This window comes from Choristoneura fumiferana, chromosome 18, assembly GCF_025370935.1.
Source record: "Choristoneura fumiferana chromosome 18, NRCan_CFum_1, whole genome shotgun sequence".
Taxonomy (NCBI): domain Eukaryota; kingdom Metazoa; phylum Arthropoda; class Insecta; order Lepidoptera; family Tortricidae; genus Choristoneura; species Choristoneura fumiferana.
Window position 1 is genome coordinate 8,620,184 of NC_133489.1, and position 26,099 is coordinate 8,646,282.

General features: G+C 36.2%; 1 protein-coding gene across 1 annotated transcript in view; it reads left to right on the top strand.

Moving 5' to 3' along the window:
- Positions 1–6,517: 6,517 nt before the first annotated feature.
- Positions 6,518–26,099, top strand: part of LOC141437852 (uncharacterized) — a 67,096-nt gene continuing 47,514 nt past the window's right edge. The window contains exon 1 of the mRNA XM_074101394.1: positions 6,518–6,782. The gene's annotated coding sequence lies outside the window, so the exon portion shown is untranslated. The remainder of the gene's footprint in view (positions 6,783–26,099) is intronic.

The following is a 26,099-nucleotide window of genomic DNA, read 5'->3' on the forward strand; positions in this document are numbered from 1 at the left end:
AATAAGAAGCCACCAAAGTCAGACTCTTTTACAAAATTTACTTATAAAGATTTTTTTTAACCTTCTATAAAATTGAAATTTGGCGATAATGTTTATTAATAAACAAGTAAGTAAATTAAGATAAGTAAATTTTACTGACAAGTGCCAATATATTAATACATCATATTTATGCTCTTTTTGTAGTCGATTAAAATTACCCCACATTGAGTATGCCTATACTAACTACACACACTGATTGAACACTGAACAGCTAACCCTGATTTTTTAAAGATACGGTAAATTTTCCGACTCGCACTTGGCCGGTTTTTAAGCTCTGAGAGAGTGGATTGACTCAAGCTATTGAACAACTACTCGTATTTAAATTGGCTATGGACAGAACGAGATATAAGGAGCTGACTGTCAACCATTAATAACGAAGTGAAGTATAAGAAGAATAAAAACATCATATTAGGTTTTTTTTAGAGAAGTATTTTTCTTATCTCAATTATGATATCTCAAATGAGAAGATTAAGGGGCTGTTTCACCATCCATTGATTAGTGTTAACTGACGGTTATGCCGTCTCTATTTGTTTTGTTCGAATAGACGGAGACGGCATCACATTTAACCGTCAGTAATCAATGGATGGTGAAACAGCCCCTAAAACTTTTCTCATCATCACTATCTAAAAATAAATGCTTAGAGCCCCTTCCTTCGTTTAAATATATCTTTTTACCATCCACTATATACTACTCCCACCCTGAGTTCATTTCCCTCTATGAATGCGAAAACTTCGCACAGACTTCTATTCTGACTATTTCAGTTGCTTAATATAAACGCTATTACACCCGTGAGAACAACTAACCTCTTCACACATTATAGTGTCCCTTCTAATTGCTCATTTTCTTCTTTACCATTTGTAACATTGTTTGCACGAACGTAATGCGGAGAAGAAATGTCGTATGTCTAGCATCAAAAGTAGCTCTGCCTGCATACTTTTGTACTTTGTCGTTTTACAGCAATGTACTTAACACCATACAACAAATTACATTCGACAAACATTGATTATACATTTGACAAATGCTCTAATACGGCAAAGTAAAAAGTGATCCGCTACTTTTGATGCTGACTGTATGAGCCAAATCGAAAAAAAATTTTGACGCGTTTATTGGTAAAACCACAGTGCAGTAATTGCACTAAGTTGTGAAACGTCGGCAGTGGGTGACAGTGTGTGGGGAAAAAATAGGCCTTAGAAGTATAGCCAGAAATATGAAACCTTTTGCTTTCTACGTACTTTTTGCAATTATATCTTGAAGGATTTTGATTTAGTAATTTTTTCTGGGCTGGGTACCTACGTATGTTTAGTTTAGATAATCAAGGGACCACTTCAAAGAAACGCCTAAATCTTTGTAGATTCAGTTTTGTGGAAGGAATTTCTAAATGATTTCTCTTTGATACAGTGGAAGTGAGAAAATAGAAATCTAAAATAATTATACTATTAAAATATGAATTAGTGAATAGTGACTACCGGCAGTAGCTTAATAAATTAAATGTTGAAATGGTAGAATTCAACATAAATAAGTATCTTGGGTTTGACAGCAAATATTTAGTCAGGTTTACTCGTCTTTTGAGAAACTGGCAGGCTTTGATTTGACGAGAGAGGTCTTGGGATAGATATACTTACATACTACTCTATGTAAAATGTAAGGATGAAGTATACAGAGACAGAGACAGCAAATTGACAAAGCGACTCTCACGGACTCACGTAACAAGATTTTCGAGCTGAACAATTGCGGTGAAATGAATTTTAATTAGACAAAAAGCGGTACAAACTTAAATTACTTACTGTTTTTATTAACTAAATATGACACTTAAACAGATACATAACTTTCAAAACTATAAAATAGTATAAAATAGCTTTAATACCTCTAAAGATTTTTTTCGAAAAATTTCATTGTGGTTAGATAATAATGGTTTCCAGCAACCGAATGCCAGCGTATGAAGTCAGTAATACTAAGTTTAAATAAAAGTAACTCATTTTCTAGGACACTGGATACAATGGGCGCCTTATGTTTCTATTAACACTTTAGCCATTGCATAACGCCATCTATCAAGGAAACATGGAAGCTACAGGGCACGTACGTTGTAAAGCGTTTTCCGGAAAATGCCAGCAGATGGCGTATTGCGACCGTTCTAGGAAAATGTAAATATGACAAGGGTATCCAGTTCAATGGTTGAAGTTGTGAGGAGAGCACTTGGGTACCTCTTCGTATCGGATAAGTAGCATAATCTACTTGAGTCTATGTGTCCAGTCTCATACGTACTTTTGGGCTAATAAATTTAATATTATATATATATATATATATATATATATATATATATATATATATATATATATTGTCCACTTTGAAGTTGTTGTTGAAATTTGAGTAACTGCCGAACTCCGACATATAAAACCCATCTAACAAGATTAGATGTATGCATATTTATTACACCATTCCATTACATATTGAAAACGTTAAAAAATCCGTTTTTGATAGGTATCATGTGGCATAGAAACAGATCCAACTGTGAAGTTAATATTAGAGAGCGGCCATTCATAAATTAGGTAATTTAGTGAAAATTATTACGTTACTGCACAATAGGTAATGATGTAGACATTTGTACAAGCTGCTTGCAGTGGAAACCTAACTGATTGATTGTTTGAGATGGGACCAATGATTTTTTCATTTCTTATGCTCGTAAAGTGGTATTTATGCTGGATGTAAGCGACATAAAATTACTATGCTCTAGTGGATAAAGTAAAACTTTCGTCTAAGACCAAGGTTTAGAATCACACCAATTGACCTAGTCCCAAAGTAGGTAAGCTTGGCAAGGCTTGTGTTATGGGTACTAAGCAACGGATGAATATAATTATATAGATATAGATAAATACTTTAATACACATTAAACACCCAAGACCCAATAACAAACATTCGTATTTTTCATACAAATATCTGCCCCGACACGGGTATCGAACCCGGGAGCTCAAGCTTCGTAGTCAGGTTCTCTAACCACTAGGCCATCTGGTCGTCACAAGATTTATAACACTACTAGCTTTTGCCCGCGGCTTCGCTCGCGTTAAATTTGGAGTAACACTGATTTAATTTCCACGATCTTTATTTTCGTGTTTTAATTGATTTTTCAGAGGATTATATTTGCACATACATATTCAGGTCAGGGGTGTAATTTTAGAATACCTACTTGTTTTTTTTGCCCGCGACTTCGTACCTACGCGACATAGGATTCCCGTGGGATAGGAATAAGTGAATTCAATAGAAAACCACACTGTCCGCGATTAAGTTGAAAACAGGTTCCTATTATTTAGGGCACGTATATATATTTTTAAAAAGCTTTCACTAATATATATTTTTTTAAATCAGCTCACTTGTTTCAAAGATTACCCCCAATAAACAAAGAAACAGATAAAGTTTAAAAAGACAAAAAATCCTTACTTAGTGCACTTCTATGATCCTTTATCTTACTTACATGTGTGCCAAATTCAGGTCTGTTAAATCTATAGTTTAAGCTACGCGTTGTCTGTCAGTCAGTTAGCCAGTCACGGTATTTCGTAGCACGGTATACTGTTTTATAGGTATGGATAAATTTTGCTACGTAATGAGTTGATTGGTTTGGCGCAGGTACTTAATGTGTCTTAAGCGTTAAGGAGTTATACCTTTCAGCATCAGCTCACCTAAATAACCAGAAAGAATACAACTATCGGTCTATACGTACCTACCTATAATATTACAAAAAAAATGCTCAACTCCTAACCGTTAAGGATATTTACCTTCCATCATCAGCTCATCAATAGCTAGAGAAAATATATGAAAAACGTTATGCGTGCCTACAAAATTTGAGGGTTGCCCTCGATTTCCCTGTGATCCCGTCATCAGATTCTGATTTGGTGAATACATAAATCCCGTTTTTTCCATATCCCGTGGGAATTTCCAAAAATCCTTAAAACTGTTTTTTACTATCATAATCACCTACTTCTATGCCAAATTTAAAGAGTCTAGTTATTAAACCATCAAACGAAGCAGTAGCAGTTTGGCGAGAATATATAATGTGTAGTACCTAAGTTGTAACTTGAATATATAAAAAAGATAAAAAATAAATAAATAATTATAGTTACTGAGATAGTGTCACTCGGAATCGAATATTATAAATCCCGTTTTTTCCCGTTCCCGTGGGAATTCCCAAAAAATCCTTACTTAATGGGTGCCTACATTGTATAAGGTATCTATGTGCAAAATTTCAAGTCTTTAGGTCCAGTGGTTTGAGCTGTGCGTTGATATATCAACAGTCAGTTAGTCAGTCAGTCAGTCAGTCAGTTTAGAATTTTATATATACCTATAGATGATATTTAAAAATAGTTTTTAAGAATTTTTGTGTGCCCCTATAGAGTATCATGGACTGACTTACACTTTAACATCTTTTATTATAATTTACATGCTTTTATAATTAAATAAATTAATACATGTGATTTATAAAGTATACTGCTAGCCGTTATCTGCGACTCCTCCGCGTCGAATTCGTTTATCGCTATCCCGCGAGAACTATGCAATTTTCGGGGATAAAAACTATCCCATGTCCTTCCCCGGGACTTAAACTATCTGTATACCGAATTTCATCTAAATAGGCTCAGCGGTTTTGACGTGATGAAGTAACAAACAAACGAACATTCTCATTTTTAATAATATTAAAAACTAATCTGGGGGCGCGGCTGTACCTCCGCCAAGATGACACAAAAACTAGAAGAAGTTTTCTCGAACCGTATCGTTGTATTTTTACTTAAAATGTTAATATTTTATCTACAAGATAGAGGTACACACTACAGAAAAGGAGTAAATACTTACATATTTAGTCTCTTTTCATGGCCAAATAAATAATGCAAAGTTGATTTTTATCAGTATTCAAGTGAATCGTATAAACTCTTAATTCCCACGCGTTTTGGCGTTAGTTATGTTGTAGTCGTAAAAAGCTAATGGTCTTGTTTATGATCGAACCGATTTGGTTAGTTTTGTTCCGGTTCTATACTATTAAATTTACACACCTGCCAGTGTCAAATAAATAGCGCTGGTGTTTGAATGATTCTTTTTCACTCATTTAAGTAGTTTATTTGCGGTGACCAGGTGAGTGCTAGGTTTTTTTTTACAAGCTTTTATGTAACTTGCAATGTTCGCGTTGTACATTATAATTAGGTAAGTATGTTGTGTTTTTTTTCGAGCACTTTCTGGTATCCAATTAAGCTGAAATTTGGCATACATACCTATGAGACTGAGGGACTTGTGACTATCCAATAATCTGCTACTGAAATTCTGGTGATCCAGCCAAAATCGTCTCCGCAAAATGCAACTGTTAATTAATGGCATCAACTTGACATTTTGGATGACAATACTAGTACGGTCAATAAAATGTACAATAGCTTGCATTAGAAATGTGTTTTTTAAGTAAATTTTTTCGTTGTGTAAATTCAACAAATTGATTCTATTTAAGGCAACATTTTGAAAGTAAATGGCATTTTAATACTAAAGAGTAAGTATAACAGCTTTATGGTTTTTTGGACTTATCCTCCTTTTCCCCGTACATTTACAATTACTAGCACAGGTAGAGGAAAATATTCCTGGTACAAAACTAATAGCGTTCATATCACAAACAAATACAAGTTAAATCGAAAATACAAACTGAAATATAGATGCACAGAAAAACCAGAAAAATAAGACCAGCGCTGGGAATCGAATCCAGGTCCTCGGTATTCCGTGCCGTGTGCTATACCGCTACACCACCGCTGGACAACGATACAGACACGAATTTCTCCTATGCACCTCATATCTCAGCTTGTGTTGTTTCTTATTTAGCCACTTACGCAGCGACACTAGCGACATCTATGCCGTAGCCCTCATCGAGAAACTTTTCGGCACTCCATCGGAACTAACCGCTCACCCGGACAAGAGATATCGTTATTAATTATTTATATGGATATCGAATGTTTTGACTAACCAATTTTATGACTTACAATAATTATGACCTGCGAATATCGGAACTCCACTTTATATTGTTTAATATTATGACTTAGATAATATGACTAAGTATGCAAGTCTTGCAAAAATTATGATGAATACTAACGTTATGGATTTTTAAAATCGCAGTTTAAATTGTATGGGAAACAAGAGAGACCCATTAAACATACATGCAGATAATTTCATAACTTAAATTATCATGAAATCGTAATTACAAGAAAGAACACAAATAAAATAATCATAAATCATTCCAATCTATCCTCTAAATCATGAGTGAAAAAAGCCGGCATTACAGGTAATTCAATTACGCGGTACTAAGCGTTGCCAGGGAGCTCCAGTAGAAACAGCTTTTGACAGCGTGGCTTCGAAGCTTATGCGAAAATTTATGGAAAATTGTATGGAGCACGCGTTGCCCATAGGATAGGGTGCGCGAATCGGGGTGGGTTTGGTAAATTGGTACCCACGAAGCGGACCAGTCGTGGACCGACCAGTCTACGCCGAGCGCGCGCCGGGAGCACACGTGTCCCAATCTTCTTCCCACTTCCCTCGCACTCGATCTCGTGATACTCAAACGAAAGATTAACAAAGCATTGTAAACAATCGTGTGTTCTGTGCCCGAACTGGATTTGGACGTGACAGTGCTTGACAGGACACTGTCCCTTATTAAGTTTTCAGTTAACGACTGTCGCTCTTTTCCTTGAATGGGCGCTAATTGGAAAACCTCATCTGTACATGGATAAAAGGTATGTGTTGATGAATTAATTAATGAAATGGGATGTTTCGGTCGGCCTATTTTAAAATTTGACGCATTTTCGCACTAAGTTGAGTGATTAATTGTGAAAAGTTAAAACGGTTTTCAGTATTTCAGCAGCCGTCATTCAAGTTATTGTTGATGGCGATACACATACCCAAATGGTCACAAATGTGTGTGTTACACAAGATCGATAAAAAGGCACTTAAAGTTTTTTGTTTGTCTTATCACTTTCCGGCTACTTGGAAAGATTACTTGTCTTCAATGTTTGTGTTGGAGTTCCAAGTAAAGTTAGTTTGCTTACAACTTTTTAACTATTGCCCTTCCCACTTGTACTAGGTGTCTACATAAATCAGAATTGACTACCATGAAATGCGATACGTTTGTAGCAGCACGTATTATTATTCAAATAAAGGGATATGAATTGTGATGTACCAACAAAAAGGCGGCGGGCGTTATGATTTGTATTCGTTAGCCGCCTCGCGAATCGTGTGTCGCTTCAAATATTTATTGAGTAGGTATCTTTTTCCTGTAAGATGAGACTGAGTGGGCGTGTGGTTTGTGTCCGCTGAACACGCAAGAAATATCCACTAAACGAAACCTCCGTATAACTTTCACGGAGCTTTTGACTATGAGACGGCAAGATATTTTCTAGGGTAGGTAGCGCCAACAGGCCCCGGCAGCTAGTTCCGAACTCTTCCACGGTATATTGGAATAAGTTTATACATATAAACAGTATGTTTACTTTCGCTGTTTAGAAAAGTGATTAACTACTTAATATAAACAGATATAAGCAGTATGTTACAGCTAATATAAACAGTATGTTTACTTTCGCTGTTTAGGAAAGTGACTAAGGGATAATTATTCACGAATAGAATAGAGAACACTAACAATCAATATGGCAAACAATGTGCAGGTTTGTTGTTCTACCTAAGTCTGGCTTCCTAATTCGGTTTCCTAGAGTGAATTTGCACATGGCGAGTATCTTAGTAAGCGTACTGGAACAAAAACATTCATAACGTACTAGGCGCCTAAATACTTCAACACAAATGTGAAAACGTCGCGCGTTTGTTTTAAGTACGCTAGTCTTTTTAAGGGTTCTCTATCGTTTGCATCGTTTGCATTCTATAAGATGACATTTTAAAAGATCCTGAAAACAGCACGGTTCTATACTTATATTTTATGTCAAACGAAATTCAAGTTAAATTCGAAGTGAAATTCGGGCAAGTAAAGGTATACGCTTTTTAAGTCGTATCATACTATAAGTAGCAACATTTAAATAAGCGTAGACCATTGATCCATGGTTGTCCAATTTATCCTTACATTTTAGAGGGCCGCCTCTTGTTTTCTAAATTACCCACTACGTCGGCCGGCCCAATTTCACGAGGGTTCGGGCAAAAAATCTTAGGGAGTTCTATTAAGTTCACCGTTGATGCATGCCTAATTTCAAACTAGCCCGTAATTGACGTGGCCTAGTGGGCTCTTCACTTTCTTTTACGTTAAATAAAAATAACTTTTTCATAAAAGAATCTTCGTCTCAGACAGCCTGTTATGAAATATTATATGAAGTACTAACATAAACAGCTTTTTCCTCTAACAAAGTATAACAAGTGGCAGATTTTACGAACTCTTATAAAATTAAATTTTTGATACAAGTATACGGAGTGTTTTGCTTCAGTCTTCGAGTAATGAGAGGTAATATATTTTCCTCGTTAAACATTTTCCCGTAATAACCCGAAGATAACCATGGAATCTTAATAATTTTTAGGCGAAACTTTTGTAGATTATTAATATATTTTTTGGAACGAACAGTAATTAAAGATGGGGTCAGAAGCGAATTGATCTCGGCTGTCGAGTTGATTTAATTAACTGTACGTTGACCAAGTCTCGGCCTGTAGCCTTTAAATGGTCTTCAGGTTGTTCAAATTTAAACAGCGGATAGATTTAAAAGGGTCACACTATTTAAACAATGATGTCTTATCCCTTAACATTAAATTTACTTATACAAGCTCTTTTATTTATGTAACCTTTTTGTTTTTCCTTTTTGTACAATAAAGAGTATAAACAAACAAACAAACAAACAAGCTAGACGGCTTAACATTGGAGAACATTGGAACTTACGTGACCCTCAACTAGGAGTCACTTAAGTAGGCAGTAGGAGGATGGGAATACAAAATATTTTCAGTAAGAGACCGGTTTCATTTTTAGACAAGGCAGTGGTCTGTCAAAAAACAAAGTTTTGCCACCATCATAATGTTTATAGAAAGCCTATAAGTATCTAACCTATTCGAGATACAAATATATTGCGTATATTAGGAAGTTTAATTTTTTTTGATGTACAAAAGTACATTATATTATAACACTAGAGTGTTGTATTGTTTTCCAATTTTTCGCAAAATTTGTTTGTAGTCAGTCACACAATGTCATGCCGAAATATTATTTATCTAAGTGTGTGTATATTCGTCACTGTCTAAATCCCATAGGCTGTAAAACTTAATTTTCCACACAAAGTTTTCTTCAATACCTGGCTGGAGATTAACCAAAACTTCGCCAAATTCTCACGAGCCTAAGTACTTATTCGAAAGCGCTAACTTCTTATCTTGATTTATATGTAGTCATATTTTAAAAAAAGACGACGCTAAGCCTATACTTCTGGTTGATTTAGTGTCCGATCGATTCGAACGAGGTTTTAGTTAAGGTAGAGTCAGGGAGGTCTCTTGGGCTGTGTTTACGTGGTACTATTACTACCAATTAGTGGATCTGAGGCGGTTTTCTTTGATAGCCGGCGGTTGTAAACAGAAAATTGATCTGGCCGGCCCGCTGCCCGGCCCAAGCCGGTTCGTCCTATGTATATCACCTTACATTAGATCAATCCTACCCAACTGCCCGAAAGTAATCTAGTGGTTGAGCGATGTTGGGCCTCAAATAATTAACATATCAAATGTAGGTAGGTACGCCTTGATTCTCTTAATTGTGAAGATTGTTGGTCAGTGTTGAAAGTGTTACGGCGTTATATTTGATTGGAATAATAACTACACACAAAACATTACGGTGTTGTTTAGAGGGTTATTGTTCTAACATTTTAATAGACTAGTCCTTGTAATCATTATTATTATTAATGATTGAGTTTAACAGAGAAAATTAACATAACGGCCGTTAACTTTTTTTTACCCGACTGAGGCAAACATCAAAAAGAGGGTTATGTTTGACCTGTACGACAATGTATTACGTCTGTCCCCATGTCCGCTCGTAACTGCGCTATGGTTCAACCAATTTTTATAAAATGATACTAATTAGGTTTGTTTTGATAGTAGGTAGCACAAATGGCAGGTACAAAAATATATAAAAAAATAAAAATGGCGTATTTTTTAAAAGAAAAATAGAATTATCAAAACCATAAGCCCACGCTACGTGTAACAAACGTTTACAAAAAATTACTAATACAATTAAAGCAATTTCAATACATAATGTGTAGGTACTATAGACATTAGTAAAAGTAAAGTGCAAGCGTGGTTTTTAGTAAAGTGCAAGCGTGGTTTTTAGGGTCCTGTACCCAAAGGGTGACAATTGGAACCTCATTAAGGCCGTTACGCTGTCTGCCTGTCCGTCTTTCTGTCTGTTTCTACGCCTATCTGTCTGTCATAGGCATAGAACTATATTTAGAATAACTTAATAGATAAACGGGTAAAATTTAAGCACAATTTATGTATTTCATTTGCCGCAATAACAACAAATAATAATTAAGATTGGTTTTTGGAGTCTTTTTGTATTTTTTATTTCAACTCCAAATTTTTGTTACTTTTACGGTCATCCCGTAAAACCCATATAGAAAATACAAACTGAAATATAGATGCATAGATAAACCAGAAAAATAGACCAGCGATAAAAAATAAAAATAAATTAAGTTGTAAAAATTATGTACTACCCACAAACGTATTGTTTGTGTATTCCTTGGCTGTCTATATTATAACGTTTAATTATACATAGCTCAAGCTCTGAATAATATGCATATTAACAAATAAAATAAACCAGTCAAGCGCGAGTCGATCTTAGAGAAAAATAAAATATTTATACCGTTTCGACGGTTTAAGCGTGAAAAAGTAACAGACAAAAATACTTTCGCAACATTTTATTAGTAAGGATTTACGTAACCAAAGATGACGCTTTGTATTGGATCATCATCGATCTTCTCAAAGTTGCACTTGTTGTAGTCATAATCAGCTAAAATGTTGTAAAAATACACGACAACGAAAAGAAAACACCAAAGTATATTGTTACAAATTTCTTAAGCACACTGTGATAAATACCACGAACGAAAACCTGCCTGCCTGCTTTAAAATTTATAGGTAGTTTTCTGATGATCACTTCTATAATTCAACGTTCATTATTAGGCTGTATAGTAGTCAAACTCGGCTCGTGTAGGCAGCTGATGTAGCGAACTAATCCTCCATTTGTCTCGAGGCTATATACATCAGTAGTTAAAATAAATAGCGCAATATATTTGGATAAAGTGCTTTCGTTTCCAATTATAAAGATTTTTAATGGCCTGTCAGGACCGAGGGTGATTGGTTTGGCTTTTTGTCTATTATTATCAATAAATAAACTAGCCTCAAATTATGCTGCGGTTAAAGGCTTACGCAAACTGGTGGAGCGTTCATTTGTTTTTCGGTTTAACCTATTAGAAATGTCATCGTGTGTATTATCTGCCACTATCGACGTCGCCAATTTTTCACCTCTCCCGCTATCAATGAGCACACGTTTTGTCGTGTTTTAGTAGGTTTTAGTATATTACGGTACTGGCCAATAAAACGTATTCTTTTTAGGGTTCTGTTTTGTCTGTCTGTCACAGCCAATTTTCTCCGAAACTAATTAATGGACCAAATGATTTGGAAATTGGAAAATATGTAAGTCGGTGAACCATACATTGAAGGAAAACCTATAAAAAGTCTATGGTATTAAAAATAACCAGGAAATTACGGAACCCTCTCCTCACGAGCTCAACTCGCACTTGTCCAGTTTTGAGGCACCATCCTGTAAATACTCAATATTTGAGAAGTAAACTTCGTTACAAATTGAACAGGTAAAGTTTATGTCTTTTAAGCCATATGGGTTCGTGTGACATTTCTATTCTATTCATAATATTAGTTCTATAGTCTCATTGCAGACGCGAAACGAATAGCGCAGCGGTTTTTGTCATTACCCATACAACCAAGCAAATTAGCTTCTTTTTACTTACCTACTAGTGGTAGAATTGGTAATGATTCTTGACAAGACCAGCTGTCAACGCACTGGCATGGAAAATTAGTAGGCGTACCGAAGATTAAGGCAGATGCAAAGTTGCGTGACCGTTGGCAATTAAATGCAGCTGTAAACTAAAAGATGCGTGCGCGCACTCCTAGATCCTTGTCCACAGATCGCTTAAATCAACTATAATTACACTTGATTGTCAATAGATAATCAATTTCACGCGTTTGTGTTTTAACTAGCCCTTTAGAAAGTGTAAAAACGCTTTAAATTAAAATCTATTGTATTTATAATCTCAGTATCATACCTATTAGCTCAAGATCAGAATCTATGTATATACTATCAAAGTACTCACAATAAAAGTCAAAGTCAAATTGTCTTTTTATTTAATTTAGGTCTTAACAAGCACTAATGAATAAATATCCAATACTTAATATTTCCAAACATTGCCAAAGCATTAGTAGTTGCCACACGTGTTCCCTCCCATATCTCGCTTCCCGCCACAATTGCCTTCATTGGCACACGTTTGAATCACCGCTGTGTGAAAAGTCCACAATTTTATTCCATTATCCGGTCTCAGCGGTTGACCTAACGCAGTTCCCGTGTAATCCCGGCTCCACCAAGAGACGTTAAAAGTTCGCTCCCGAACTCAAACTTTCTTACATTCATAAACATTTTACTTTGCGAGCTCGCGGTTGGGGAGGCACTTGATATTTTACACTTAAAACTGAAAATATTCCGCGCGGTGACGGCTTAATATTTTATAGCTTCGCGGCACATTTGTAGGTACGGAACGGCTGAGGAGTACTTTATCATCGTTAAGACGGTGTCGCCCTTGTGGACATAAAGGGATTACTACTGAATACAAAACGATTCGCTACGAAAAGTTTATGTGTTGACGCGGCGCTGTTATAGAGTGGCGTAACTCAATGTTGATCCTGAGGTTCTAAACCTGTATAACGGTACAATCAAGCACGAAACATGTACTTGTAGTAGTAAGTTTTTCTATAGTATATTTTTATTACATTTTTTCTAAAGGTCCTAGACTATTGCAGTAACGTGTCTTCGAATTTCTAATACATGTAGGTACCAAATTGAAAGATAAATCGACCACTGGAAGTGGCTTAAAATTCAGAAGCAAGATTTGCAGCAAATACAATTTATTTGCTACGAAATGAATATACGAAGTGAGAAAAAAACACTATTGACTTTTACCTACTCTTCGTATTTAGAACGATGACCGGTAAATAGTGGTATTTTAGAAGTTAAAACCTTTTCTGTCTAGGCCACAAATAAATCATAACTTGAGCTTAAAAATACACATCATCATCAATTTTTAACAAGCGCGTCAAGCAATCTAAAAGAAGCGTGAATAGTTAAATACATAAATGTAGAACATATTTTTAATTTCAAGTTATAAAGGCATTATTAATTTGTAGCAACGAATAACTTGCTGACATAACTCTTATACAGATTTTGTTTAAAAAACAGGTATAAACAACATGGGTCCCACTGAATGCGCCATAAATAACCGCAAGGTGCGCGTTAACTATAACTTAAAACATAATGATCGTAACTTACTTGAACTTAGAGGTATATTTAAAAATATCTACATCATTCATTTCTCACTTGCATTACTATACGCATTAGGACGTAAGTAGGTACAATCATGTACAATTAACTTAAACTCCGTATGTGTAAAAAAATTGCATGAAGATAAAAAATATGTTTATGTAAGTATAATTAATCTGCTATGGCGTTACGAAGTCATGTTTTAAAGAAAAAAGTTTTGACTTAAATGTTCTTTTAATAGGTAGGTTTAATAGCTTGTACAAGCGTTTCTGTTGACTGTCACCCAAGTAACAAGTACATATCAATTCGAACAAGTTAACTTTTAAGATTTGCTCCACACTAATATCTATCTATCTATTTAGCCTTTATATCCTGAGCTCATCCTCTCCGTTGTATTGTTATAGAATATCTCTAAGCTCAGTGTGTCGCTTAACAAAGGCCTCCTCTAACATTTTCCACTGTTTTCTATCCCTGGCTACCCTCCTCCAGTTCGGGCCTGCCGTTAGCTTTAACTCATCCTCACTAATATACGACGAGTTAAATAAAAGCTTATAAAAACTATTAAATGTTGTACTAAGGTAACATTACGAATTGTAAACCACCACAATAAAACTAAAGTGACCCAGTCAAGTCTTTTCTCTCTACCATCAGTAGCCAATTACCCCATTAGAAATCGTTATTGTATTTTTTTGCGGGGCACAATTGAATAATCGGTAAATATCCCTTTATAGTCCCTAGAGGGTCTGTAACGACCGGTGATACATCAGGGTTAAGGGTGTACGATCGATATTCAATATCCGGATAGAATTCGCTTCTTCCGACCGCCGGATATACCGACTACAGACTACTGCCCGGATTTACCGATACTTGCTTGGTTAAACTTACCACTCGTGTTTTGGCAAATATAAAAGCAATATGTTCTGGAGCGAGACGGGAATGGCGCGGTTGATAAAAACCTGTGCTATGTTAACATAAAATAAAAAAACCGGACAAGAGCGAGTCGGACACGCCCGAAATAGGGTTCCGTAGACATTACGATAAAATTAAGTAATATTTTTCTAAGGATTTCGTATTTTGTACGGAATATTCCAAGTTTAGGTATATTTTATACCTGAGGCTGCTATTTATTCTTAAACTACTAATAATTCTCAACAAAACTTAATCGTTATAGTTTTCCTTGTAAGTTTGATATACTTACTACCATCATAAATTTTTCCAAATTTTTCCACCCACCGGTTTAGATTTTAGAGGGGGGAGGGGACTAGGGTTTCTGGTTTCTCGACCTTTTTTTTATCGAGTTTCGAGAATTCTCGAGTTCTTGATAAAAAAAAACCTATAAAACCATGAAATAAAATATTTTTTTAATCTGTGACGTTTTTATTGCATCATAATCATAATTTTGTCGCATTTTTCCCCGACTTCCCGGAGGAAGGTTATTTTTTTCGAGCGTAGTATGTATGTAGGTATGTCCATTTCTTTGGTCCTCGCTGTAGCCTAAACGGCTGGACTGATTTTAGCATATGAGGTATCATTAATTCGTCATAACTGACGGAGTGACATAAGATATTTATTATTTCAGGCGTTCACGAATAAAAATATTTCGGAGAAATTAAAAAGAAATATTTTGTATTGTAACAATATGGATATCAAATGAAAGCTAATAATGTGCCGATTCTAATTAAAAAACCTAATTAAATTACATCCACGGGTACATCAAAAATCATGACGAAATTGCAAGGAAACTGTCAATAATTATGAGATAAAACTTGGCAGATTAATAGCTAGCATTATTACCAATACAGTAGGATATATTCATTGGCTAATAACGTCAGGGGCATATTTTGTTCCCTTAAACGGGTATAGCCTTTATAGTAATAAATCATTGCAAACTTTATTCGTTTCAGTATAAACTTTTGAAAACTCACTAAACATATTATTTTAATACTAATACTTTTTATATATGACTTCAAATGTCAACTGGCCAAAAACGGGCTTAAGGTGGCCAAAACCGGTACTTCTGCCCTACTTTTGACCCATCATATTTGTAACGCGTGCTACAACAATCCCAGACATGACTCAATTTGTTTTTTATTTATTTATTATTGTAACGCTAATAATCAATCAAAATCAATAATTTAAATGATAAAAGTAGCAGGTCCTCCAAATAAAGCTCAAATACTTTATTTATCGTGAGTGAAAGTAAAAGTACGAATTAATTGAGGATTTATCGACTTGCAACGTAATATTTCAACAATACTGTACTAGCAGGGTAACACGTTACAGCTTTTCCAGTACAAATAATAACGCTTTCAACGAAACGGACTACGAATATAGAGACAAAATTAGGCTCGCTGACATGAGCACTAAGGCTGACTGTCAATCGGACCCGACGAACTAAATTTAGTTGCGTATGAGCTGATGCGGTGATAGATATATAACAAGCTTTAAATGCGAGATTCGATTTCACTCGCTTACTTAACCCAGCTAGTTTTGTGTTGTTACATTTTCAAATAACTTGAATTTAGATAATTTACTGATCGTCAAAGTTTAATCGCTGAATCAGTGTATCGGATATAGCGGTGTATTGTATTGCCTACATATATTAAATTTACATTTAAGCCATTTCTATGAAAAAAAATATTTGAAACGTTTAGTAATCAATATTTATAAACAATGTATCTTTTGTTCACAGGTAATGTCACCATAGTTAAACAAAATAAGACAGCTGTATTTTTTCGAGAAGCGTAAGTAAATAAACAACGCAGCAGAATATACTTTTAACGTTTTAAGTTATAATACAGAGTACCTTAAAATTAATCCGAAGTATTTCAGTAAATGGTTGATTTAGTGTCTTACCTCTTTGAGTGTAACTGAATGCTCCTGTCAAAGTCTTACTTACATTGAAATCTGGAAATCTAATGTGGGTACATTTTTAACATCCGCTTATGTACGGAAACATTTGTTAATCACATTTGATTTCGACGGGGGCTTCGGGTAACCATTTTAGATCACATCCTAAAGTACATATACCAATTTTATAATATTTCATGAGTTTAACGGTGCGTCAGAGACCTGTCGAAATATCTACTGAAATATTGTTGATTAACATAGAAACATCCTCTAAAAAAGAAAATAACATGACCTTACAAATAAATATTACATTGTATGTTTCGAAGAATTGCGTCCTCGAAATACAGTCTTCAAGAATTCTGTTTTACAATGAAACAGAGAATAAGTGTTCATTTGTGGCGACGTCGACTTCAAAGCAAGTATATTTTTAAATATCTCGTTTGTTTCAAGTTAATTTTGTTTGATTATATAGTTGTTCACCTGTATTTATTTACTTTCCATTTTAACGAAAAACTAGAATTCATTAAATATTTTCGATGAAAACTTTTTTTACTATTTCATCATAACGAAAACACAATGCAAATATAATACTCATATTTTAGCAACATAACTAGTAAACATAGACATAGGTTTAGACGACCAGATGGCCTAGTTGTTAGAGAACCTGACTACGAAGCTTGAGGTCCCGGGTTCGATTCCCGTGTCGGGGCAGATATTTGTATGAAAAATACAAATGTTTGTTCTCGGGTTTTGGGTGTTTAATATGTATCTATCTATATAATTATATTTATTCGTTGCTTAGTACCCATAACACAAGCTTTGCTAAGCTTACTTTGGGACTAGGTCAATTGGTGTGAATTGTCCCGTGATATTGTGATATTTATTTATGATTTATGAAACATGATATTATAACAACAAACAATAATGATGATTGAGTAAAACATTTGTTATTTATAAGATAGATCCAAAGATACCTTTTCTCAGCTTCTGATATTTCAACATAGCGACATCCAGTATTATGTCGGAAGTTCTAATTACATAAATTTGTTTGGGTCACCATTCTTCATCTAATGACTACCAGAAGTATCGTATATAGCCCCTTTGCACACGCTTTTTGAAACGCACCGTCGACGCGCGTTAGTACCTATAGATACAAACGCGATACATACGCAAGTTGAATGGCTACGTACACCTAGTCTATGGAAATAAAAAATCGTTAGTGATCCGAACAAGTAAATTACAAAGCTTTCCCGCTAAAACATGATCACTACACTACACTACGTTACGAGAAAAACATTAGATAAGTCCTGCTTACAGTAAACGCAGTTCCATAAAAGATTACGAGCAAACGTTGGCACGCACTTGAATGTTATAATACTAAACTAAACGTCTGACCATTCATTTCATGGGGTTTACTGTCATGCTTAGCTCTTGCGATCCTTGAAAGAATATTTGTGTCGGTAAGCCTTTACGCAGTGACACGTTAACTTATTTTATGGCTTCATTTTCTTGTATCCTGTGAATGTTTTCTTTATTGGCATATAAAAAGTATGTGTGTGAGTTTAATACATACTTCCAGCTTTTATTTGACACCCTATTTATGTCGATGGCGTTCTTAGCCAAATTTGGCTTTGTAGCTGTAAGTTTGAGCATTCAATTACTAGAAATAATGAATCAAAGAGGCCAACAATTGTTTGTTTCTTTGAAACTGACTGAACTGACTGAATTGAATTTGTTTGTCAATTTTTATAAAAAACGCACTTAATAGCGATAAACAGGGTTAAACACTGAGTGAATTTTCAATTGCTAAAGCTACTCTAAACTAAAAGCACAGTCATGTTTGTTAGAATTGTTGTAATTGTTGCTCGTGTCTGTTGTTTGAGTGCGGTTTCATTTATACTTGAAGCTACAACAACTGTTTTAATTAAAACAAAAAAAGAAATAAATGAACCAACCATTGTTTTTCGAAGCTGATTGCCTTTTGTTTCTATCGTAGCAAGTAAGCGACGTTAGTTCACAACAGCGTACACGTTAAGTATCCCAGTGATTAACAGTCCGTGTTTCGAGATTACTGCGAACCTTAACGGAGTTCCGTGTGATTTCGTTATCTCAACGATCTCGAATGTGGAGCGTCTTGTACAAACGTTCTTATCCCGTTCGCGTTTCCTCACATATCACCTGCTAATTTATGTAGCATTCACCTCAGAGTTATGGGGACGGTATTATCTAGCGATACGGCGGCGAGTGGGAAGGTTCGATGTCCTTCGATCGCATCTCGCCAGCGCGCCACTGGCTCGGCGCTCCGCAGGTGGACGCGTTGCACCTGTCCCGCCAACTTACCATAAAATGCGATTCAACCTACCTTGCGTGAAACAAACGCTTGTCCTGCTTCAACCTCCGCCACAGACAGGGACGCATGCACAATCTCGACCCGCATTAACTCAGTGTATGGCAGAACGCGGCCGAACGGAATATCAGTTTTTACCGCCGCAAAAACTATCGGAATTCCAAGTCTGGGTTAGCTGCCGGGCCGTAATCACTCGCCCGGGATTTATTTTTAAAAACAATATCTTCCCTTTATGGAAGCAGGTGTAATTTATTGAGACATTCTAGCCCTTTCGTGGGTTTGAGTTTTGATTTTTCACTTGGTTTCGCCCGTATGGCGTATTGACAGTTTTGTTTTTCTTCAGTCTAGTCTCAGGGATCTTTCGCAGTGTCTGCTTGTGAGTTTAGATTGAATTTTGCTTTCTCTTTTTATCAGAAACAAGCCGAAACATAATCGATATTGTAACGCTTAAATCTCGGTCCGATACAGTTAACTTTCAGTCGAAGTTACAAATAAAAAATCAATTACAAATAACAACAATGAGAACAAGATGGAAAAACATGACGTAGCACTGGTCGTTGCATTGTTGAAGATTTAATAGTGCCGGTCAAACAGCGCAATATCACAACATGAAATCAACAAGGAAGCGTGCTTGTCGTATCATCCATTGAAAAATAGCGGTACGATATTTAATCAAAATTTATCATAATTAAGAAATTATTTGTTCAGAAATAATAACTATTGTATTACATTAGAAAATCGAAGGGTGTATATATAAAAAAAAACACAAAATTACTTATTACACAGATATGTTCGTATGACAGATGTGGGTGTCAAGACCGCCAAGCTGAAGTGGGACTGGGCCGGACATGGCTGCCGCATGCACCCGGACCGATGGGCACGAATCGTAACCGAATGGGATCCGAGGGATGGGCATAGGAGCTGAGGCAGACCCAAGAGGAGATGGCGTTTTTCAGCTCGATTGGCAGGTGCATGCCCAGTAGAGGAAAGAGTGGCAGAGGAAAGGGGAGGCCTTTGCCCAGCAGTGGGACATAATACAGGCTACATAAAAAAAACTTATTAATGTTGCAAAAAGTACAATGTTTTACAATGGCTGGCACCTCTTAAGAAATATATATATAGAGGTATATAAGGAAGTATAAGTTCTGCTAATGGTTGAAATGTTAGTAATAAATAAAATAATTAGGTACGTAATAGTTACACAAGGTATAACAAAATAAATTAAAAATAAGAGTTCTAATGAAAAACTCTGAAAAGTAAATGATGACAATCTTTATAATAAATTCATGATAGCTGAAACTCAAAAAAACAGAAGTTGAAAAAGAGTTACAAAATAACTGACATAAATAATTCTTTATCTGGATTTATTTCAAGATATCCTGTATAGGATCATGGATGTAATTCTCAACAAAGTGATACTTGATTCAATAAATCACAAATAGGTAAGCTACTAAATGGAAAATATTGTTTGCAGCTAGCAGGCGATGAAGCTACGCTCAACCACGCATGATAGAGTTGCTAGACTAGAAATAATATTGATATTCGTGTGTCACGAACATGGGTCGTCACGTGCGTGTTAGTTGGCTAGCTTTTATAGGTACACCTATAGGTAAAGTGAGAATCATTGTTTGCAATATCTTTGCTTCGTTTTTTTCGCATTAGAAAGAAGGTAAGCAATCTGACGTATCTTTTGATTGAAAAACACTTTTGAAAAATAAGTCAAGCAAATGTGAAAAAAATTGCAAGGATATTATGATCATTTACATGCTTTACGTATTAGTAATAGTTGAAAACGTTTTTCAATAAAAATACTCGTAAGATTGTTTACCCTTTTTCTAATGCTAAAAAAACGAAGTATAGTTGTGTTGATCATGCGCGACTTTGCCGTAGTTGCAGATTTTTTCCACAAAATTTTCATTAATTACAATTCTTGTCCGGCCGATTAAAAACAATAAAAAACCTGGCCAATATACTGATACTAAAAAGTAAATTTAAGTTTCATAGTGCTTGTATGAAAAAGAAAGTAACTTTTTGCACTCGGTAATAATTACCCTCTATTCTTGCAAGAAAAGGAAATCAGTAATTAATTTGTGTCTTACTTCTTACCGAATTGATAATTTTTTGCCAACGGAAAGAATTCTATAAACTTTAACACCCATAGTTTTTGCAAGAAGGTTAAATAAAGGTTAAATAAAAAAATCAAGGTTAAATTTTAAAAAATCGTGTGAACTTTATTCTACTTACAGCTCCAAATATTTGAAATTAATTTTAACTTCATAACTATACCCATTTCTGAGAAAATAATCCTATCGCTTGACAAAGTGATCCTATAAGGTTTCCGTGTCTACCCATAGAACACTAAAAAATAGCCCAATCGGTCGAGTAGTTTTTATAAATAATTATCGATCATGGCAGCTTACGAGTAATTATTATGACCATGACATAATGAAGGATCCATAGTAAAACTAACTAACAAAACGTAATGTAAACGTTTAACGGCCTATGACCTTAAATTTAATTTCCACGAATTAGCATTCACTGGTGCAGCCGCAAAACAGAATTTATGGCATAATTATATCTACTACTAGATATTATGATGGGATCGGTGCAGATTTACCGCGGTGTATCACGCTAACAATAGGCCGGTCCCCGTGCCGGCTGCATAGGCATCTCGACTGCACTGAATTCGTTTTGCTCTCACCGCGTTCCTACCAGTCTAGACGTAATATTTCTAATAGAAACAATAATACCAAAGCCATCGCACTGCTCTCAAAGATAATCTCCAACCGACTTGACCGCAACGAAACTCGGTCTCTTTATGGCATTCCACTAAACCTGCTATCTAACTTTGGATCCAATTTATTGAGCAAATACGTTTAAGAAAACAGAGGTACGCAGTAGTAGACACCGATGGCGTAAGAACCGTCCAATTTCGTTTGAGCGAAAGTTCCAAATTCAAACTCAACTTTGCCTTTTCCCGTAACCGGGTTCCAACCCTAATCGGTGTATAACTGAAACTCGTTTGGCCGGGAGAACAAATCAAATAAAACCTTTTACTTTGAAGGCAAATATGTGAGTTTATTAAAACAAAACATCAACCGCACTCATTTCCAATTCCAGCGCGGCACGACTGCCGCCGCGCCCGCGCCTCAGCTTAGCATTCAGAGGGCGGCCGCGCGCGGTAGGTGTATTTAATGTGAATTATTCGTAACCGACTGACAGAATGTCTAAGCGACACTCACAAAAACAACAAGTATAAAAGAACAACTTTAAAATAAAGGGAACTCCTTGTTTCGTAAGGAATATTAAAATCGTTCAGCGGACGAGCTAACCGCGGGCGCGGGCATAGTCGTGCCGACCGACAGCAGTCTCTCGCTCGGATCTCAAATATTGCTTTGCATGAATCACTTCTGATTAAAAAGAAATGATATTTGACTGCTGCGTTCGTGATTCCGTATGTTATTAAAATATGAGCGGAAATACAACCTGCGTGATAGGAAGGGCGCGGCACGGTCGGTGCATTTAAATTAGGGAGTGCATTTAAAAACGAATAAACTGGCTATTTATTCATCACATTGTGTCATTAATAGTTTATAGTCTTATTAAGGGGTTCTAAAGGCGGCTTACACTGAATAAGTAGTACATGAAACGAAATATTGCGAAACAAGTTCCATCCCGTCTGGAGGAGTCTCGATAAATTTCTCGAGCCCACGTTTGCTGGGAGCGTAATTATCTCGAATTAAGCGAGTCATTACAGGAGCGGCGGCTAACGAAGTCCCGTCCTGCCGAGACGCCTCATAACCGGAAGGTTCAGTTTCGCCCCCGAACACGCCGCCGCAATCATTAACGCACCACTGTCGTTAACAGAAGACAATTTTGGTGGCTTCATTTGTACTCTTAGTTAATGATCATCACTGTACATTTCAGATAACGTACTAATTTTGTGCGTGCTAGTAAATACTTTTTATGTGGCTGCTCGGTGGTCAATGATGATGGCCACTAAAGATAATTGTTACGTGGAGGTTCATACGAGTATCTTAACAGTCTTCCTCGCTCGAGTCAAATTACGTCTTTAAAATTTAGACGACGGTACCTACGTATGTAGCACTAGTAAAGTTTCAAAGGTAATCAATTACTTACCAAGAAACAATAAGGAACTGGTCAACAAGCTGCTTGTAAGCAGTCCCACCTACTGCACTAACGTGTTTATGTTTCCAATAAGCATGTATTAAGAGTCGCGCGTGTGGTTGACACCTTGCTCCGTCACTAATCCAGTTCGGTCGCTCGGCTAAATTTAGCGCATCTGCGAGATGAACCACTACACGAACAGTCCGTGGTCTGACTTTTGCGGTTATATTTTTGTTCAATCCTGTGGTCAACGCCAGTTATGAGGGCGTGTTGCCACTCGTCGTTATTACATACCTCACTCAACGCCAGAATGTTTACATAAACAGCAGCCTCGCCTTCCTTATAATATCGTCACGTATTGTGATTTGAGTAACGTCAACGTAATTTTTCCCGCCCCCGACAGAGACATCTCGACACATTTATCTTTCTTAGCATTAACGTGCTAAAATCGCATCGTGCTCCTGTCGCCATAAATCATTATCATCAAACAGGCCCCGGCCCGGCTGACGTCGGCTTTCATCGGACGTTTTCAATCTGACTTCCTTTATCATTACAATAAAGTAATTCACTCGCCTTCCATTCAGTCACTTTTCGGTAAACATTCTTCGAAATTGGCAATAAATTCCCCTCTAAAATGTCGGCCCTTCGACGGGGACGCAACCTTTCGTAACAATAGGCAGAGTGAGATGTAGTTTTATGAAGATGTTCACTTGGACGTTTTGTTAGGCGCAACAATAGTTTTATTTAGCTGTGAGCCCACACTGCCCACACGCCTTAGTTAATGGCCAGGATTGTATGAAGAACTAAAAATGAATGGTAGAGCTTATAAAAGGCTAATAATAAGTTCTCATGCGGCTGTGATCGGGCTATTGTTGGGATTTTTTCTCCCGGGGCATCGGTGGGCCTCGTGTATCTTTATAATGGGGTAGGTGTCAATCGTGGCCGAGCGGCGGGCAGGTGCAAGCGCAAGCGCAGCGAAGGCCCGTCGCTCGCCGAGAAATAAAAGTGCTCATAATTTCATTCTGCAGCTGCCCGTCAAGCGAGCATCGATTCGAGGCCGTTGCGTCCTTTTGTGGCTCCGGATTCCATCTCAAATTGTACGTCACAGTAATTATTATTAATTCGGGGCGGTCAGGTATGCTACGTATCAGGTAAAGGTTAATTGCGAAGGGATTTTTTAAATTAATTTAATTAACCATACGCTTCAGCTTTATACGAGAATTCACTGGAAGCTTCATCAAGTAAACGGGCGAGTTATAGAGGACAGTAAAATTATACTTCAAAATGTATTCGTATTTTATTGTAAGTACATATGATAGGTAGGTATACAATACGTCCAATGAGTGGGTTTGACTAAAACTATGCAAAATACAGCTTAACTATTTGAATGGTTCGCAATCACTTCAAAGTATGTATATAGTTTCCGAACAATGAAAGTTTATGAATTAAAAGTAGTTTTTGTTATTACAATAGTTTTAAAACGTGATGGTCTGCATACGATACCCAGAAGGGCCCAAAGGTGAAATCGATGAAAGTCACATTGTATTACGAACGACCCTAAAGGTTATCGCTTTATCTTGTTTAATGTTACTTATTGCGTAACTACACTGGCTTTTTATTAGTACAATATGCGTGAATGCAGCATGCACCTAATATGTATGAAATGAATGTCATGGAATGGAATTGTCGAAAAAATTTTATAACAAAAAATTTAACCGACTACAAAAAACCATAAAAATAATTTTCTACCAGTCTGAAGCCGGTGCCTCAGCACGAGCCAGCAGGAGTGGACCTATAGTCGTCTACCTCACCTACATACTATACGCGTATATTGGGCTTCAATCACTCCTACTTCAGACTGGTAGAAGATTATTTTCATTATTTTTTGTAGTCGGTTTAATTCTTTGTAATACATTTTTTTCACGCTTTTTAGTGTAAAAGATCTAAGGTCCAGTAGTTTAATGTCAACTGCTCGTTACCTTTTACGAAAAATTGCTTTTTCCGATGCAGAGACGTTCATTATTGAGGAGTCCTAGTGCTTCGTCACCCGTTCCATTTCACCATACGCATTACGATGAGCTTAAATTGCGTTGCAACTATGTTGAAGTAAGTAATTGAAATTCAACCCGTGAGGTACTTGTTATTGAGTAGTCGCTCCGTTAGTCAAATGTGGTCTTCATCATCAGTTCCACTTCACGAAATGATTATTTTCTAGAGTAATGCACGAGTTACTAGGTACTAAATATATCGAAATAACTATATGTGTCGCTACAATATTTGAAGAGCTCCCTCGATTTTCTTAGGATCCAATCATCAGATCCTGGTTTGGTGCTTATGGGACCTAATTGAAAGCATACCTAGACGAACAAAAAAAATTTTTGAAATTGGTTCGTTAATGACGGAGTTCTGAGGTAACAAACATAAAAAAAATACAACCGAATTGATAACCTCCTTTTTTGAAGTCAGTTAAAATCGAAATAAATCACATTCATGCTGATTCCAATGACGTAATCTGATTTTAATACGTCTATGATATGGAACTAATCATTTGTCATCAACATAGTTTTTTAGCCTTTAGGTACTATTTAGCGAACTAAAAAGCTATCGCTTTCACCGTAATAGCTGCAATTACAAAGCATTCATTCGTTTGGAAAGCTAACAATTTAAATTGATGCTTTTTATATTTATGGCTAGTTCGTGTATCTCTACCTTCACGTACTAAATAAGCTCAGGCTTAAGAAACTTTTACTGCAGTCATTCAAAATAATTAGATCTTTTAAATGTATTATATGCAAGTTGTCTCCAGCAGTTTTGTAATCAAATTTAAAAATTCCCTTTTCCGTAGCAGTAAAAGGTAATTTGTAAACCGAATAATTCTTCAAAATGGCTACGTCGACGCCAGCTTATATCCCGTAGCGTTTAATTTGATATTTTTATATCGGTACAATTTTGCTTTTGAATGTGTTAAGAAAAATCCTGCGAGGCACGTGCGGCCGCGCCCAGCTCACTGCTAATCTCTTCTGAATAAAACATAAGATGCTCGATAACGTACTATTAGGGTTAAGGCACATTTAATACGGCTTTCCATTACCGTACAATATGGGGCGAGTTCGCCGCGTCTCGGCTCCGACGTAATCTCGACGCACGCGCGCCTAATGTCTCGAGCTT